Source organism: Lynx rufus, unplaced genomic scaffold, assembly GCF_022079265.1.
Source record: "Lynx rufus isolate CCGP_SWC_20201006 ecotype Redwood Valley unplaced genomic scaffold, mLynRuf1.p SCAF_24, whole genome shotgun sequence".
Classification (NCBI taxonomy): domain Eukaryota; kingdom Metazoa; phylum Chordata; class Mammalia; order Carnivora; family Felidae; genus Lynx; species Lynx rufus.
This window is the reverse complement of record NW_025814839.1, coordinates 16,521,416-16,538,291: the sequence shown is the minus strand read 5'-3', so window position 1 is coordinate 16,538,291 and position 16,876 is coordinate 16,521,416.

Below are 16,876 nucleotides of genomic sequence, written 5' to 3'. Positions count from 1 at the left end.
AGGTAGCTGGGAAAATATTTCTGTTCCACCTTTAGAATCCTGGTGTTTCATTCTTCTATTACTGTTTATTCTCTCAGTCAGCAAACAGCTCTTGAGTATGTTCTGTGTCAGGGACTGCTTTTCCTTTTATCATCTCAGTTCCTTCCTAGGTGTCTCTCTCACTCTGCACTGTCACGTGGACTACTCTCTTGGAAACTCTTCACCTATCTTTTCTCATGGGTTGGCTCCATCCCACCTCTTCTTAAGAGATATCCTTTAAAGGATTTGTATGTCAGGAAATACTAATAACTGTTATATATTCTCCAGACTCTGTTACAGTAAAATGGAGAAAAGAAAAAAAAGAATCCCAAAGAAGATCATAGAATGATTGTGACTCAAAGGAAATGGAAAGGCAGGAAAAATCAACATCTTCCTGCTCTGAGACCCAGCCATAAGAGATTGCTGCCCTAATTACCTCTGTGAAGCCCAGATAACAGAAATGAGTAGTATTATGGATGCAAGGGAGTGTCATAAGTGGACTCAAGATTGGCCCCAGCGTGTCAAGACCCTGAGTTCGATAATAGGAAGTTAAGTACAAGCTTCAAATACTCAGTGTATTCTCTGAATTCTTAATGATATTTCTACCTGGAGCTTTCTCTTACATTTACCTTAATGGCTCAGTTGGAAGTCAGCCATCACTGCTAAGTGTCTTGAGTTTTATGCAGTATTGGCCGCAACTTCCTTATTATCCTGACATTAGAAATAGAAATTTTGCCCAGTTGCAGCCAGGCTGTTGCTACCGAGACAGTGGTGGAGCACTTCCACTTTCTAGGATCTTGTCCTCTCCAACACTGAGTGGCCTAACCTTTTGTCACCTTCACAAGTCATCGTTATTTATGAGAAAGCCTCCCATTCCTAGAATGGCTCTGCTATCAGAGCAGTAACATGCCTTTTGCTCTGAGTTTCTGCCCTCGTGGATATAGTAGGAAAATCTGCCCCAATAAACATTAAATTGTTAATATATGTAAAGCATCTAGAAGAGTGCCTCACAGGGGCTTCTGGGTGGCTCAGTTGGTTGAGTGTCCGACTTCAGCTCGGGCCATGATCTCACAATCTGTTATTTCAAGCCCCGCTTTGGGCTCTGTGCTGACAGCTAAGATCCTGGAGCCTGCTTCAGATTCTGTGACTCCCTCTCTCTCTGCCCCTCCCCTGCTCATGCGCTCTCTCTCTCTCTCTCTCTCTCTCTCTCAAAGATAAATAAACAATAAAAAAATTTTTTTAAAAGAGTGCCTCACACATATAGAGAGCTTCTGCTATTGTTGTTGTTGTTGTTGTTGTTGTTGTTACTGATACCATCTAGGATCAGAAGCTAGAGTCTAGCTGAACCTCTGATTTTGCTCTTGTTATGCTGGATAATTTAAGCAAGTCCAAATTATCCAGAAATGGAGTCGAAAATATCTGCTTTCCTCTCAGTTTTGTAGCCATCGTCATCTCAAAAAGTCTTAAAAAGGTCCAAGTGTTATTACATTAGTATTTTTGCTTTTTAGAGCTTTAACATCTGTCCTCTGGTTTCCTAAGAGACTATAGTCCTCACTTGACGGTAGGTTGAATAATCCAGCAATGTCTGCATAGAATGATGTACATTTTACCCAGCCATCTACTGTTTACCAAACAGTAAACAGTAAAAATAAGCATCATAACTAACATTTATTGAGCTCTTAGTATGTGCCAGATACTGCTGTATTTTTATATATACTATCTCATCTATTCTTCATAAAAACCCCATGTGCAAGGGCGTCTGGGTGGCTCAGTTGGTTAAGCATCCGATTCTTAATTTCAGCTCAGGTCATGATCTTACAGTTCATGAATTCAAGCCCCGCATTGGGCTCTGCGCTGACACCTCAGAGCCTGGAGCTGCTTCAGATTCTGCTGCCTCCGTCTCTCTCTGCGGCTCCCCAACTTGCGCGCACTTTCTCTCTCTCAAAAATAAATAAACATTAAAAAATTTTTTTAAAAACCTATCTGCAGACACAATTATTATCCTCATTTTATAAATGAAGAAACAATCATAGAGAAGTTAAGTAACTTGCCTAAAGCACAAGAATAGTAAGTGGAAGAAGAGCCAGGATATGCACCCAGGCAGTCTGATCCCATAGCCTGTGCTAAAAACCACTTCGTTGTACTGACAGGGAGAACCCTAGCTTTGAGCAGAAGTCCACTTCTGATCTCAACTCCTCTACTCCATCACTTAAAAAACTGAATGATCTTGGGAAAGTTATTCAACCTTTCCGAACGTGTTTACTCATTTGTAAAATGGGGATGGTAATGTATACTTTACAGGATGGTTGTGAAGATCATTGCGCACTTATTAGGTGTTCATTCAGTGTTAGTTTCTTCTCTTCCTCCTCTGTTCTAAGCACTACACTGGTGCTAGTGAGATGAAATGGAAAGCTGTGCCTCCTCAGGGTCCTTGCCTGGGGTGAAGAGGGAAGAGGAAGGAAGAGGGACCAACATGGCACCAAACCATTACAATATAGTATAAGAAATACCGCTGTAGAGGAACATACAGAGAGAGGTACAGAGAAAGTAACATTTCTCTGAATTGGGTCAGGGCAAAGTTGGAGGAGCTTCAAGGTGCCAGTGACATTTGTGTTGGGTATTGAAAGACAAAATAGGATTCGATGAGGTAGACATAGGGCATGAGTGTCCAGGCAGAAGGAGCAGCATGAGCACAGGTGTGGAAGAATGAAAGACATTGGTAATGGCTTCTGGTAATGGCTAGAGGTTTGATATGCAGCTGGGGATCAGGGATGAGTTGGGAAATGATGATGACTCATGAGTTGCAAAAAAAGAGGCACACGAGCCTTCAGATTTCAGTATGTCCCTGCACCATTAAGACACAGACACATGTAAAACACATTTAAAAACAAAATAGAGTGAGCTTAAGGAAATCGAACAACAAAAAAACTTATGAATGCTCTTCTTTTTTTAACTGAGCTATCATTCACATACTATAAAATTCCATTTATAGCTACAATTCAGCAGTTTTAAGTATATTAACAAGGTTGCGCAACCATCATCACCATCTTAATTCTAGAACATTTTCATTACTCTGAAAAGAAAGCTATTATCTGTTAGCAATCACTCCCTATCCTCCCCTCTTCCCAATCCTTCATCTACTTTCGGTCTCTAGGGATTTGCCTATTCTGGGCATTTTGTGTCAATGGAATCATACTATATTTGACCTGTCATGTCTGGCTTCTTTTAGTAGGCTTAACGTTTCTGAGATTCATCTGTGTTGTAACATGTATCAGTGTTTCATTCCTTTTTATATCCCTTTGTACGGGTATACCACACTTTTTTATCCATTCATCAGTTGGTGGTGGTTTTTTCCACATTCAGCTATTACGAACAATGCTGATGTGAATATTCATGTACGGGTTCTTGTTTGATACTTGTTTTAAGGGTTTTTTTTCCCAAGTTTATTTATTTATTTATTTATTTATTTATTTATTTATTTATTTATTTTAAATTTTTTCTTTTAATGTTTGTTTATTCTTGAGAGAGAGACAGGGCATGAGCACAGGAGATGCAGAGCAAGAGAGGGACACAGAGTTCGAAGCAGGCACCAGGCTCTAAGCTGTCATCACAGAGCCCAATGTGGGGCTCAAAACCACAAACTGTGAGATCATGACCTGAGCCAAAGTCGGACAATTTATTTATTTTGAGAGAAAGAGAGTACATGAGTCAGGAGTGGCAGAGAGACAGGGAGAGAGAGAATCCCAAGCAGGCTCCACACTGTCAGCACAGAGCCTGATGTGAGGCTTGAACTCACAAACTGTGAGATCATGACCGGAGCAAAAGTCAAGAGCTGGACGCTTAACAGACTGAGCCACCCAGGTGCCCCTCTTGTTTTAAGTTTTTTGGGGTATATAACTAGGAGTGGAATTGCTGAATGATTCTATGTTTAACTTTTTGTGGAACTGCCAGTCCATAGAGGCTACACCGTTACATTCTCACCAGCAATGTGTGAGTGTTAGAATTTCTCCACATCCTTGCTAACATTTGTTATTCCCACCCACCCCCGTTATGTCATTATTGTCATCCTAGTGGGCTAAAGTGGTAGGTATCTCATTGTGGTTTTGATTTGCATTTTCCTAACGAGTAATAACAAGATGTTGAGCATGTTTCCACATGTTTGTTGGCCATTCTTTGGAGAAATATTTATTACAGTCCTTTGCCCGTTTTTTTAAAAGTTTGTTTATTTATTTATTTAGAGAATGGGGGAGGGGCAGAGAGAGTGGGAAGAGAGAGAGAGAATCCCAAGCAGGCTCTGCACTGTCAGTGAGAGCCTGATGCAGGGCTCGAAACCACAAACCATGAGATTGTGATGTGAACCAAAGTCAGACACTTAACTAACTGAGCTACCCAGGTGCCCCTGCCCATTTTTTAAAAATAGTTACATACAAATTAGTTAGCATATAGTGCAGCAGTGATTTCAGGAGTAGATTCCTTAATGCCCCTTACCCATTTAACCCATCCCCCCTCCCATATACTCCCTCCTGTAACCCTCTGTTTGTTCTCCATATTTATGAGTCTCTTATGTTTTGTCCCCCTCCCTGTTTTTATATTATTTTTGTTTCCCTTTCCTTATGTTCATCTGCTTTGTCTCTTAAACTCCTCATATGAGTATAGTCATATGATATTTGTCTTTCTTTGACTGACTAATTTCACTTGGTATAATGCCCTCCAGTTCCATCCACCTAGTTGCAACTGGCAAGATTTCATACTTTTTGATTGCCAAGTAATACTTCTTTATCTTCTTTTTTTTTTTTTTTCAACGTTTATTTATTTTTGGGACAGAGAGAGACAGAGCATGAACGGGGGAGGGGCAGAGAGAGAGGGAGACACAGAATCGGAAACAGGCTCCAGGCTCCGAGCCATCAGCCCAGAGCCTGACGCGGGGCTCGAACCCACGGACCGCGAGATCGTGACCTGGCTGAAGTCGGACGCTTAACCGACTGCGCCACCCAGGCGCCCCAATACTTCTTTATCTTCTTTATCTATTCATCCATCGATGGACATGTGGGCTCTTTCCATACATTGGCTATTGTTGCTAGTGCTGCTATAAACATGGGGGTGCACGTGTCCCTTCGAAACAGCACACCTGTATCCCGTGGATAAGTGCCTAGTAGTGCAATTGCTGGTTCACAGGTTAGTTCTATTTTTAGTTTTTTGAGGAAACTCCATACTGTTTTCCAGAGTGGCTGCACCAGCTTGCATTTCCAATCCCTGCCCATTTTTAAATTGGATTGTTTGTGTTTTTTGTTGTTCAGTTGTTAGAGTTCTTTATGTAATCTGGTAGTAGATTTTTATCAAATATATGAGATATTTTCTTCCAATCTATGGGTTGTGCTTTCACTTTCTTTTAAAAAAATTTTTTTTAATATTTATTTATTTTTGAGACACAGACAGACAGAGCATGAACAGGGGAGGGTCAGAGAGAGAAGGAGGCACGGAATCTGAAACAGACTCCAGGCTCCGAGCTGTCAGCACAGAGCCCGACGCGGGGCTCGAACTCACGGACTGTGAGATCATGACCTGAGCCGAAGTTGGCCGCTTAACCGACTGAGCCACCCAGGCGCCCCTCACTTTCTTTTTTTAAAAAATATTTATTTATGTGTTTACTTATTTATCTGTTTGTTTATTTTTAAGTAATCTCTACACCCAACTTGGGGCTTGAACTCACGACCCCGAGATCAAGAGACGCAAGCTCCAACAACGGAGCCAGCCAGGGACCCCTGCTTTCACTTTCTTGATAGTTCTTTGATGAATAAAAGTTTTCAGTTTTGATGAAGTTTAGTTTGTTTTGTCTTGGTTGCTTGTACTTTTGGTGTCATATTTTGCATGTGTATATCCAGCGGTCCCAGCACCATTTGTTGAAAGACTATCCTTTCCTCATTGAATGGTCTTGGGACCTTGTGGAAAATCAGTTGTTCATGGATGTATGAATTTATTTTTGGACTCTTAGTTCTCTATTCCATTGATATATGTGTTTATCCTTATGCTGGTACCATGTTGTTTTGATTACTGTAGCGTTGTGAATTCTCTCTACTTTTATTATTTCAAGTGTGCTTCTGAGTACATTTGTGTATTGTGGTCAGTATTTTGTATTTTCCTTTTTTTTGGAACATGTACTTCTTCGTGGATCATATGTATTATCAGTACCTTTGTCATTTAAAATAATTATGAAGCGTTTGTTTTATTGCCTTGCTGTGCTGTGCTACTTTTGTTAAGCTTTTATTTCACTCTATTTCCTGGGTTTCTTTTAACTTTTCTAGATAGCCTTGTTTGCACTGTTTCTTCTGGAACCAGACTCATTAGCTGTCAAGCCCCACCCCCTGGATGTCAGAGAATGCTAGCTGCGGTTTTTAGGTCATCTTCACAGAAACTCAGACCACTCCCATCTGCCTCAGCTCAGACTCAATACTTCCTGTCAGTTGTGAGTTGAATTTCTGGGGTAGAAGTCCTGCTAAGGAAACATATTTCTTGAAGCAGAGCTCTCCAGAGGTCAAGAGTGGCACCAACCTTACAATCTGCTGTATGCATATTTGTAAATTACCATTCCTGAAATATCATACTGATGAGACACATGGGAAAGAACCTATCTTTTGAACTTTTCTCATGCTGCCAAAACAAGCATACAAATGCTGTTTCCATATGCAATATGTCCCTGTCTTTAGAAAGGAGGAGCTTCCAGAGATTATGGGATTTGTTCAAGGTTACCCAGTGACCTTACAATGCTATGAGGAACAGAATTCATCCACCACTCCCACTGATCCCTTTCTCATCATCATTACCCCACACTCCTTCTCTATTGGTCAACAGAAGATAGAATTTACTTCTCAATATTTTCCCCAAGGAAGGTTTCAAGTTTCTTCTTCTTCTACTTTGGTAAATAACACAGGTAAGGGGCCTCAGTGGATAACTTGCATTCATTGTACCACTCTTTGAAGGATCAAAATCATGGGCTCTGGCAACAGATCTATGAGAGAAGGGAGACAGGAGAGAAAATAATCTATAGCCTCAATGTGTTCTGAACTCTTTAGGAATTTTGGATGAGCAGAGATGCTCAGTTTTCCCCCATAACAAATAGGGTGTCTTCTGTGAAACTTGATTGTAGTGGTTATTGATCAAGTTGGAATTTTCAAATATATGCAAAAATAAAGGGAATAATATAATGAATTAGCAGGTACCTGCCACCCAGCTTGTAGAATCATCAACATGTGGCCAATCTTGTCTTCTCTCTACTACCATTTACTCCTTTTCCCCACCGGATTATTTTGAACCAAAGCCAGTATATTGATCAAGTTTTCAGCTTCTAGTTGTTGTTGAAGCTATTTGCCTTAGATACTGGGATGTGTGCTCTCATTTAGATTACTTTTAGCATTTTTATTGAGCCTGACATTCTCTGGCAGGTTTTTGTTTTTTGTTTTTTGTTTTTGTTTTTTGCACTGGTAGAATCACAGGAGTTTTCTGCCTTCACACTCTGTTCTTTTGTCTCTCCCTCCCCAGAGTCCTATGACCCTGTCAGGTTTGATCCAAGTGCCTAGACCCCCACTTACTTATTCTCCTAGTTCACTAACTCTAAAGTATGAGGTTAGAGACTTTAACAGTCTTTGTCATTAATTACCCTATATACAGTGCCTAGCCTGGCATGTAATAGGTGCTTAATAAATGTTGTTGATGACTGAATGGAGGAATTCCATACGGCTTTCCACTCACCTAAACCTCACAATCAGCTGTTTTAACAGTGCACTTGTTTCTATGTATCTTTTTTTTAATGTTTGTTTATTTGTTTATTTTGAGAGAGAAAGAAAGAGGCAGAGAGAGAGGGAGAGAATATCCCAAGTAGGCTACATGCTATCAGCACAGAGCCTGACATGGGGCTCAATCTCAGGAACCATGAGATCATGACCTGAACCAAAATCAAGAGTCAGATGCTCAACCGACTAAGCCACCCAGGCATCCCTGGTTCTGTTATCTTCAGTGAGGAGAAAACTACCTGAGCCTCTTGAGAAGTAGCTTTTATCCTTGACCCCTTGTCTAGCTGAAGAATCTGAATTTTCCTGGCTCCCCCTGCTGGTCTCTCCCGGGTAGTTGCATACAGGTGCCTCAGGTGGCAAAGAATTGGAGCCAGAGCCAAGTTCTGCCAAGGAAAAATAGAACATTGTTGTGGAGTGCCCTAGCCAGTCCAGGCAGATCTGAGGAGGAAGAGAGCAGCTTGTTGAAAACAGTTCAGGGAAGTACAGCTTTCTGTATAAGGGGCAGGGATGGTAGCCCAATGCCAGCAAAGGTCAAAACAGATCTGGAGCCTGTAGCACTAGAACTCCACAAGTATCACGACCACATGGGCCCATAAATGAGCTGGTCATTAGGTGGGGATCAGCCTCTACATTGACAATAGACATGTGCTCCTTGTCTCCTTAAGACAAAGCACCCTGAGGTCAGACATAGTCACCATGCAGGCTAAGTGGCTACAGAGTTTTATTTTGGCTTCCTGTGAAAGTTGAGGCAAGCGGGGTGGTGAATGTAGATGGGAGTGTCCCTAGAGTTCATGGTCTTATGTTGGATACATGACCCCATCTCCAGCTCTTAAGACCAATAATATAAAATCTCTGTGGAGCTCTGGGTGTATGCTCTACTGGGGCCTCCTCCCTCCACCCTCTGTAAAAACAATAAAATGCCCCACACCTACCACTCCTTATCACATTTCTTGGTTATTTACATGTATTTGTCTTTTCCACAACGCAACTTCCCAGAAAGTGGGCTGTGGCAGAATGCATCTTGCCAGACTCCAGCCAGCTACAGACATCGGGAAGAGGGTTAAAGATGGCCAGACACTAGGGGCAAATCCCCTCCTCTTCTCTCCAACCCCAAACCCCAAGTACCAAGGTAATTACACTTAAAGTTGAACATGGAAGTAGGCTTTTGTTACCTTTCAGGACCTAGAAGAAAGCATGTGACTTTCCCCAATATACAAGGAAAGGAACCCAATCCAGAAGAACCCAATGGCATGAAAATTGCCACTGGACAATTCAGGGGATGTAGCAGAGGCCAAAGCAGATAAATATGTAACATGTCAGGGATTCTAAATGCTAAGAAAGAAGAAAAAGCAAGAAAGAGGAATAGGGCAAGAGTGTGTTGTTTTAAATTTGGTGGTCAGAGAAAACAATTTTGTTGAAGTGAGGAGCAATGTCTGTGATCATCTGGAGAAAGAATACTCATGGCAGAGGAACTAGAGAGTGCAACGGCCCTGAAGCAGGAGCATGCTTCGCTTGTGGGAGGAGCAGTGAGTAGACAAAGTGGCTGGGGCTAGGTGAGTGAAGGAGAGAGCAAGGTCAGAGAAGAAACCAGCAGCCAGATCATATGGGGGCTTGTACACCTTCGCAAGGGCTTTAGGTTTTGCTTTGAGTGAGACGGAACGCCACTGAAGGGGTTTGGAACCAAAAGCAATGTGAACTGACTTAGGTTCTACAAGGCTCACTCTGGCTGCAGTATAGAGACCAATCAGAAGGAGGCAAGGGTGGAGAAGGAAAACCAACTAGAAGACAGTTGCCAGAGAGAGGTGAGTGAGGAGGCTTGGACCGAGTAGTAGTGAAAGTGGGAAGAAGCTCTTGACTTGTAAATGTGGTTTAAAAGTACAGTCCGCAGAGTCTGCTGATGGGTTGGAGGTGGGGTGTGAGAGGAGGAAAGGGCCATGGCTGCCTGCAAATGTTTTGGCCTGCGTCACTGGAAGAATGGAGTTGCTCTTTATTGAGATGAGGAAGACTGAGAGAAGAGCAGATTGGGGCAGAATGGGGAGAATTCACCCCATTGTTTCTACCTATTGAGTGAAATACCTATTTGATTTCTTAGTGGAGGTATCCATTTCAAATGATAGTAGACATTCCAAATAATAGGCTCCCCCAAAGAATAATAATAGCTAATACCATTTACACAATGCTTTACAGTTGACAATGCTCCCACATACATTATCTTATTCTGTTTCCACATCACCCACATAAGGTAGTTTGTTTCTTTCCATTTTACAGGTAAGGAAGCTGAGACTCAGAAAGGTTCTGCACAAGAGAGGCAGTGTTTGAATGTTGCCTCACAGAGGTAGGTGGCAACCAGCAGCCAGTTAGCCTTTAAGAGCAGCAGTCAACCAACAGAGAGACCACCTCTTACCCAAGGCTCTCAGGTAGGAAGACCTAGACCTCCCTACCCCTGTCCCCAGCCCTCTCACAAAGAAGAGCCAGCAGGAAAGTGGAGAGCAGGCTGTGTCCCCTCCCCTCCCCTCAAACCACCAGAGCCATGGCCAGGTCTAGCTTCCCTGGGAGGGGCAGGGCAGGAGCTTTGAAGGGGGACTTGAGATGGACATTTCAAAAATGAATATTTTTATTTGTGTACACATTTAAAATTAATCTTGAAGACCAGAGGGAGACTATTCTAATTCCTAAAAGTAGCTGAGAATCCGTGGCATCCATCATTAAGCTACCCAGTGAAAAAAAGGGGTTTGACATGGCGTCACTGAGGGCAGCCATTGAAAAAGATCAAAAACCTTTAAGTTTATACAGGATATGACACCCAGAAAAACCAGTGGCAATTGCATTTCCTTCCAGCCTTTTTCCCATGTATCTTTTTAACATTGTTCAGATCTTACCAGCTAGGCAAGTTTGTTTTTCCGTAACCTGTTGTTTTCTCATCACTACTTAATACAAACATTTCCCCCCATGGTCTTAAACATTTTTGTAATCATCATTTTCAAGTGGCTGTATACTAACCAGCCACTTAGATTGCTTCCACAATTTATATACATCTTTGTGCATTAAGCTGTTGAGGGTTACCTTGCTAGATATCTCCCAATGAGTAGAATTATTGGTTTAAAAGATAGAAACGTTTTTATTTATTTTTTTTTTTTAATTTTTTTTTCCACGTTTATTTTATTTTTGGGACAGAGAGAGACAGAGTATGAACGGGGGAGGGGCAGAGAGAGGGAGACACAGAATCGGAAACAGGCTCCAGGCTCTGAGCCATCAGCCCAGAGCCCGACGCGGGGCCCGAACTCACGGACCGTGAGATCGTGACCTGGCTGAAGTCGGACGCCCAACCGACTGCGCCACCCAGGCGCCCCTAGAAACGTTTTTAGACTTTTGATAAATTCTAATAATTTTCCAGAAAAGTTCTTCTAGTGGCATAGGAAAATAAGAGTGAGCCTTGGAAGATCTTCTGGTTCTAAATCTCAGGCTTTTATTTATTTACTTATTTATTTTATTTATTTATTTTTTAAATTTCTGTGCTGGTCTTCTTGTGAAATGGAGACGAGTGCATGTGTCATGATCACGAGAATCAGAACCATGACCTCAGTAAACAGCAGTGGTGCTTGTTATAATGAGAGAAGATTTGCAGAATTCCTAGGAAATTGTCTTTGTTCAGTCACCCACACTGGCCCCCACATTGGAGGACAGTCTGCCCTCACCAGTTCTTCTTCTCAATCTGATGGCTGGCAGACTTTTCCCAGCGGCTCCTACACAGTCTGAAATGACCCTTTTTTCCCTCAGTGACATGAAGGGGTTTGTCGCTTTGATTGTCAGCTCCTATCTGGGCTTCAAGGGCAAATTTCCCCATGTCCTGCTTTCTCTGAGCTCCTTGCTCCTCCCACACCCTTTCTACATCTTCAAGTCCTAAGGGTACCTCAAGGTCCTACTCTAACACTATCTTCTCAGACCTGGCTGGCACTTCATCCTTCTCCAAATCATCAGAGCATTTATTTCCCTTCACCTCTCACATTACATTCTCTCTTATGGTACAGACATCCATTTATGTGTATGTCCCATGTCCTACTCTGTATTCGTAAGCTCCTCGAGAATGGGAATCGAGTCTTTCTTAGTACACAGAATATCTGTTCCGTGAATTAGTCGTTGCTCAGTGCCAAGTACTATTCTAGGTATTGAGAATACAGAAATGAATTATCTTTGCATGAATACCATTTGCAAAGAAACCTGGTCTCCTATGGGGAGATCAATTCATAAAAACGTGACGCAGAAGTAGAAATATGTGCAGAACCGAGAGATGGCACAGAGGGAAGCACAGTGACGGAGCCCTGGGCTCCACAGTCAGGCAGTTCAGGACCCCACTTGGCTCCGCCAACTTCACAGCTGTGTGACATTGGTGGTTACCTTTTCTCTCTGGGTCTCAGTGAGAATAAATTAGTACCTACCCTACAGGGTTGTCAATACACATAAGGCCTCTAGTGTGGTGTGTGGCACATGGTAGTGATGTAATAAATGAAAACTGGGGTGCCTGGGTGGCTCAGTTGGTTAAGCGTCCAACTTCAGCTCAGGTCATGATCTCACAGTTCATGAGTTCAAGCCCTGAACTGGGCTTTCAGTTGTTGGCACAGAGCCTGCTTCTGATCCTCTGTCTCCCTCTCTCTCTGCCCTTCCACTGCTCTCTCTCTCACACACACACACACAAAAAGAAAAAGAAGAAAGAAAGCTATCTCCCTTCTGGAGGGGGAGGGAAAGCTGTGGAGACGAGGGGCCATCTGAGCTGAGCTTTTGGATAAAAATTCCTCAGGTAGGCAAGAGATAAGGACTTTACAGGCAGAGGAAACTACATGAATAAGCAAATAGTTTATCAGGATCCAAAAGCCCTGCCACTCATGGAGTTTGTGCTCCTTAACATGGACACCAAAGCAGTCAACAGGCTCAAGGCATGGATTTTGACTCAGAAGAGGAGAAAATCAGGAGCGAATGCCCTTGCAGGAGGGAGAGAGATGTCAATAATCACGCAGTTTCCTTTTCAGTGTTGCTGCAGGCTTTGACCTCTGCCTGGTATGGACAGGCCACCAGATAGGGCACCAGATTTGGGGAGGGCAACAGAATTTCCCTGAAGCAAAAATAAATTATTTGCCTGTTGTGCCAATCCATAGTGATACAAAAAAGCTTTATTCAGAAGCACCTACCTCCACACTGCCTTGTCCTCCAAGGAAACTTGTTTTGTTAGGAAGAATTCTTCTCTTAGATAAATATTTGGCATTTCCTTTCACAGCAGTTTAGCAAGAGCTGCAGATCCAGACATTAATTGCTCTACCCTCCTCCTCTCCACCCCCGTGAGAACTGCTTCATCGGGTATGAAGGCACCCTCCACTCTTAGAGAGGTGCAGAGGAGGGTCAGAGGTAGCCATAGGGAGGGCAGGGAGCTGGCTGTGTAAGGACTAGAATTCTGGAGGCCCTGCTGCCAGGTACCCAGTGGCTAGGGATGATTATGTAAATTAGAGGAAGTCCCACCAGTCCACTTTCTCCAGGGCCCAGGATAGATTTTAGAGATGCTGCTGATAACATTAGGGTCAGTTTCAGGGTAACTTTAGGGTGAGTGCTGACTATTGTCACTCAAATGTAAGGGAGGGCACGACTGTGGAATTTCCTCTTCCAAGGGGCCCTCAAGAGAACTGGGAAATTCTGAATTCGCTGCCCAGGCTGGCAGCCATGACTTCATCCCTGGTGCTTCAGAGTCCAGACCTTTCAGAAAAGCCCCCGCGTCAGGCTCTGGGCTGAGGGCTCGGAGCCTGGAGCCTGTTTCTGATTCTGTGTCTCCCTCTCTCTCTGCCCCTCCCCCGTTCATGCTGTGTCTCTCTCTGTCCCAAAAATAAATAAACGTTGAAAAAAAAAATTAAAAAAAAAAAAAAAAAGGGGCGCCTGGGTGGCGCAGTCGGTTAAGGGTCCGACTTCAGCCAGGTCACGATCTCGCGGTCCGTGAGTTCGAGCCCCGCGTCAGGCTCTGGGCTGAGGGCTCGGAGCCTGGAGCCTGTTTCTGATTCTGTGTCTCCCTCTCTCTCTGCCCCTCCCCCGTTCATGCTGTGTCTCTCTCTGTCCCAAAAATAAATAAACGTTGAAAAAAAAAAAATTAAAAAAAAAAAAAAAAAGAAAAAAAGAAAAGCCAGAAAGCAGATAGATAAGCCCCCAGAAGAACTGGGGCAGATGATAATGGGATTCATTCACCACTCCCTCCAACTCCTTCCTTTTGCCAGCTCCCTGCCCACTCTCTTCCCTTTTTCCTTCCCCTCCTACTTCTACCCCCAAAAGCAGACCTAAAGGAACACAAAAGGACCAGGAAACAGGACAGGTGACCCCGGCAGACAGTTCTTGTTCTGAGCACATTAGGCCCTTCTTTGCGTGGGCTCTGAAGTTCTCGGAATGACCTTGGTTTGGCAATGTGGCATTGCACTCTGCATGGATCGATGGATTGATCCGAAGACCAAGAAATCACAAGCTCTGCGGGTCAGATAAGCTTAACTCACACAAACAAGGAGCCCGTGGTGGGCTGGGACCCCAGTCTGGGTGAAATCCAAGATTTGAAACCAGGGGAGGACCTGGAGAAACAGGCTTGGGCAGTGGTCAGCAAACTCTAGCCTCAGGGACAAGTCCAGCCTGCCACCTGTTTTTGTACAGCTCGTGAGTTATGAATGGTTTGTACCTTTTTTAATGGTTGGAGACAAATCAAAAGCAGCAGAATATTTTGTAACATGTAAAGGTTGTATGAAATTCAAATTTCAGTGTCCATCAGTGAAGTTCTGTTGGAGCCCAGCCATGACCATCCATTTATGTATGTCTGTGCCTGGCTGCTCTTACACAATGGCAGAGTTGAGTAGCTGTGACAGAAACCATATGGCCCACAAAGATGAAAATGTTTACCCTCTGGCTCTTTACAGAAAAGTTTGCCTGCGTTCATTATTTTGAGAGCGTAGCCTGGAGAAGGAGATAGTGCAGGTAAACTAAAAGGGAGCTTTGTGTTTCCTAATGTGCTCATAATGGATCAGTCCATGTAATCCTCGCAGCAGCCTCGTGAACAGGAACTGTTTGCTATCCTTGTTTTCCACATGAGGAAGAGGAGACACACCTGCCAGAAGTCACCCAGTTAGAAAGTGGTGGCGCTGGGCTCTGCACCCAGCTGGCTATCCCCAGAGACCACTGTGAACCAGAGCACCGTGGTGAAGACCCAGGAGGGTGAGATTCAGATGCCCAGAGCCATGGAGGGAGATCCTCCCAGGTGGTGGGTGCTCCATGGGTGAAGGCCCAGGGCTGGCAATGAATGGTGCACACTGAAAATGTAAGGAGCAGAGTGGGGAGCTCCAGTTGGATGGGACAGCTGGGGTCAAGCCATGACACTTCCGGTGCAGGGTAGTCGTGAAGAAACAGTCTGGGCCTACGTTCAGGTTCTCAGTGTACCTCTTAAAGCTGTGTGTTTGGGGCAAGTTGCTTAACTGTAAAAATAGTGTCTACCTCTTTGGGCAGCTGTAAGGACAGACTGAAGCAATGTGTGTGAGGTGTTTAGAAGGGCACCTGGCACTCAGTAAACACAACATGTGCTGTTATTATTGAGGTTATTGTTGTCAGAAACTGGATGTGTTGAAGGTTGGCATAAACAAAGGCCTGATACATGAAAAATGAAAGCACAAGTGGGGACTTGTGCTTGGGGCATATCAAGTAAAAAATGTGGGATGGGAGCCAGGGAAATACATACGAGGCAAGTTGCTGTGGAGAGTTAGTTTTGGGGATCCCCCCCAAGGCTCTACAGGGACAAAGGAACAGAGAGAGTCAGGGAAGGGCTTAAAGTTCACTGTCACCCATCAGGAGCCTGGCTTTGTGCCCAGCACCTGGTATACATTATTAATCCTCACTACAACCCTCCCAAGTCAGTCCTGACACCCCCATTTTACAGATAAGGAAGCCAAGGCTTGGAGAATTGCCAGAATTATAAGTGTCTCAGAAAGTATGTCCGGAGACTACCCATAGCCCCAAATGCAACAGGCCTCCAGGTCCCACTTTTGGCTATCAGTGGACAGATTTCTCAGTAGCCCTATGTACCAGGGGTTCCTTGGTGCCACACGGCTTCCCTCGCCTATGCCAGCGGCAGAGATGGGTGATCACTGCTGTGGGGAAGTGAGGCCAAGTCTTTGCCCAGGCCATCAGGCAGTGGCTGGACAGGCTTCTGGTGTGGCAGCTCTGCCTGGAGCAAGTGACTTGGGAGTGGGGTGCAAGTCACCTGAGAGGGTTACCTAAGCATGAAGAGTGCTTACCCAATAGGGTCTCTGGGCACTCTTTCCAGCACTAACCCTGGCTTCCTCCGTGGCTTTTTTGTGCTGCACTGTGCAAGCCCTTGTCCCGGGGCCCTGGCAGAGTAAAGGCCTGCTCTGTGCTGAGCACGGTAGTGGACATTTACATGTGTGTAAAGGCACTGTTGCTGGAGCTTGGGAATGAAAGTTCTGGAGTCAGAGGTCAGAACTGAGTTTGTATGCTGGCTCTGACACTATGTGACAGGGGTGGGTGGAATGCCTCTACCTCTCTGAGCCTGTTTGCTGGCCTGCAGGAGGGGGATGGTAATGGAACCAACTTTACAGGTTGTGCTGAGAATTAAGCACAGAAAATGTTAGCTCATGATGGTCTCCCTTACTCTTCATGCCTGTTTATCTGATGAGGAAATTGAGACTCAAAGATTTGCCCAGGGTTGACAGCAAGCAGATGGTGGATCCGTACAGCCAAAGCTCAGGTGTTTTTTTTTTTTTTTTTTTAATGTTTATTCATTTATTTTTGAGAAAGAGAAAAAGTAGGGGAGGGGCAGAGAGAAAGGGAGAGAATCCCAAGCACGTGGGGCTCGAACTCAAGAACCGTTGAGATCATGACCTGAGCCTAAATCAAGAGTCAGATGCTTGACCGACTGAGCCACCCAGGCGCCCCCAAAGCTCAGGCTCTTTACCCTTAACCATAGCAAAGTAATTCCACCTTTACGCACCCATGTTCTGCACAGCTTTCCTCCCTCTGGCCTGAAGGGCACAGGTGTACAGAGGAGATGC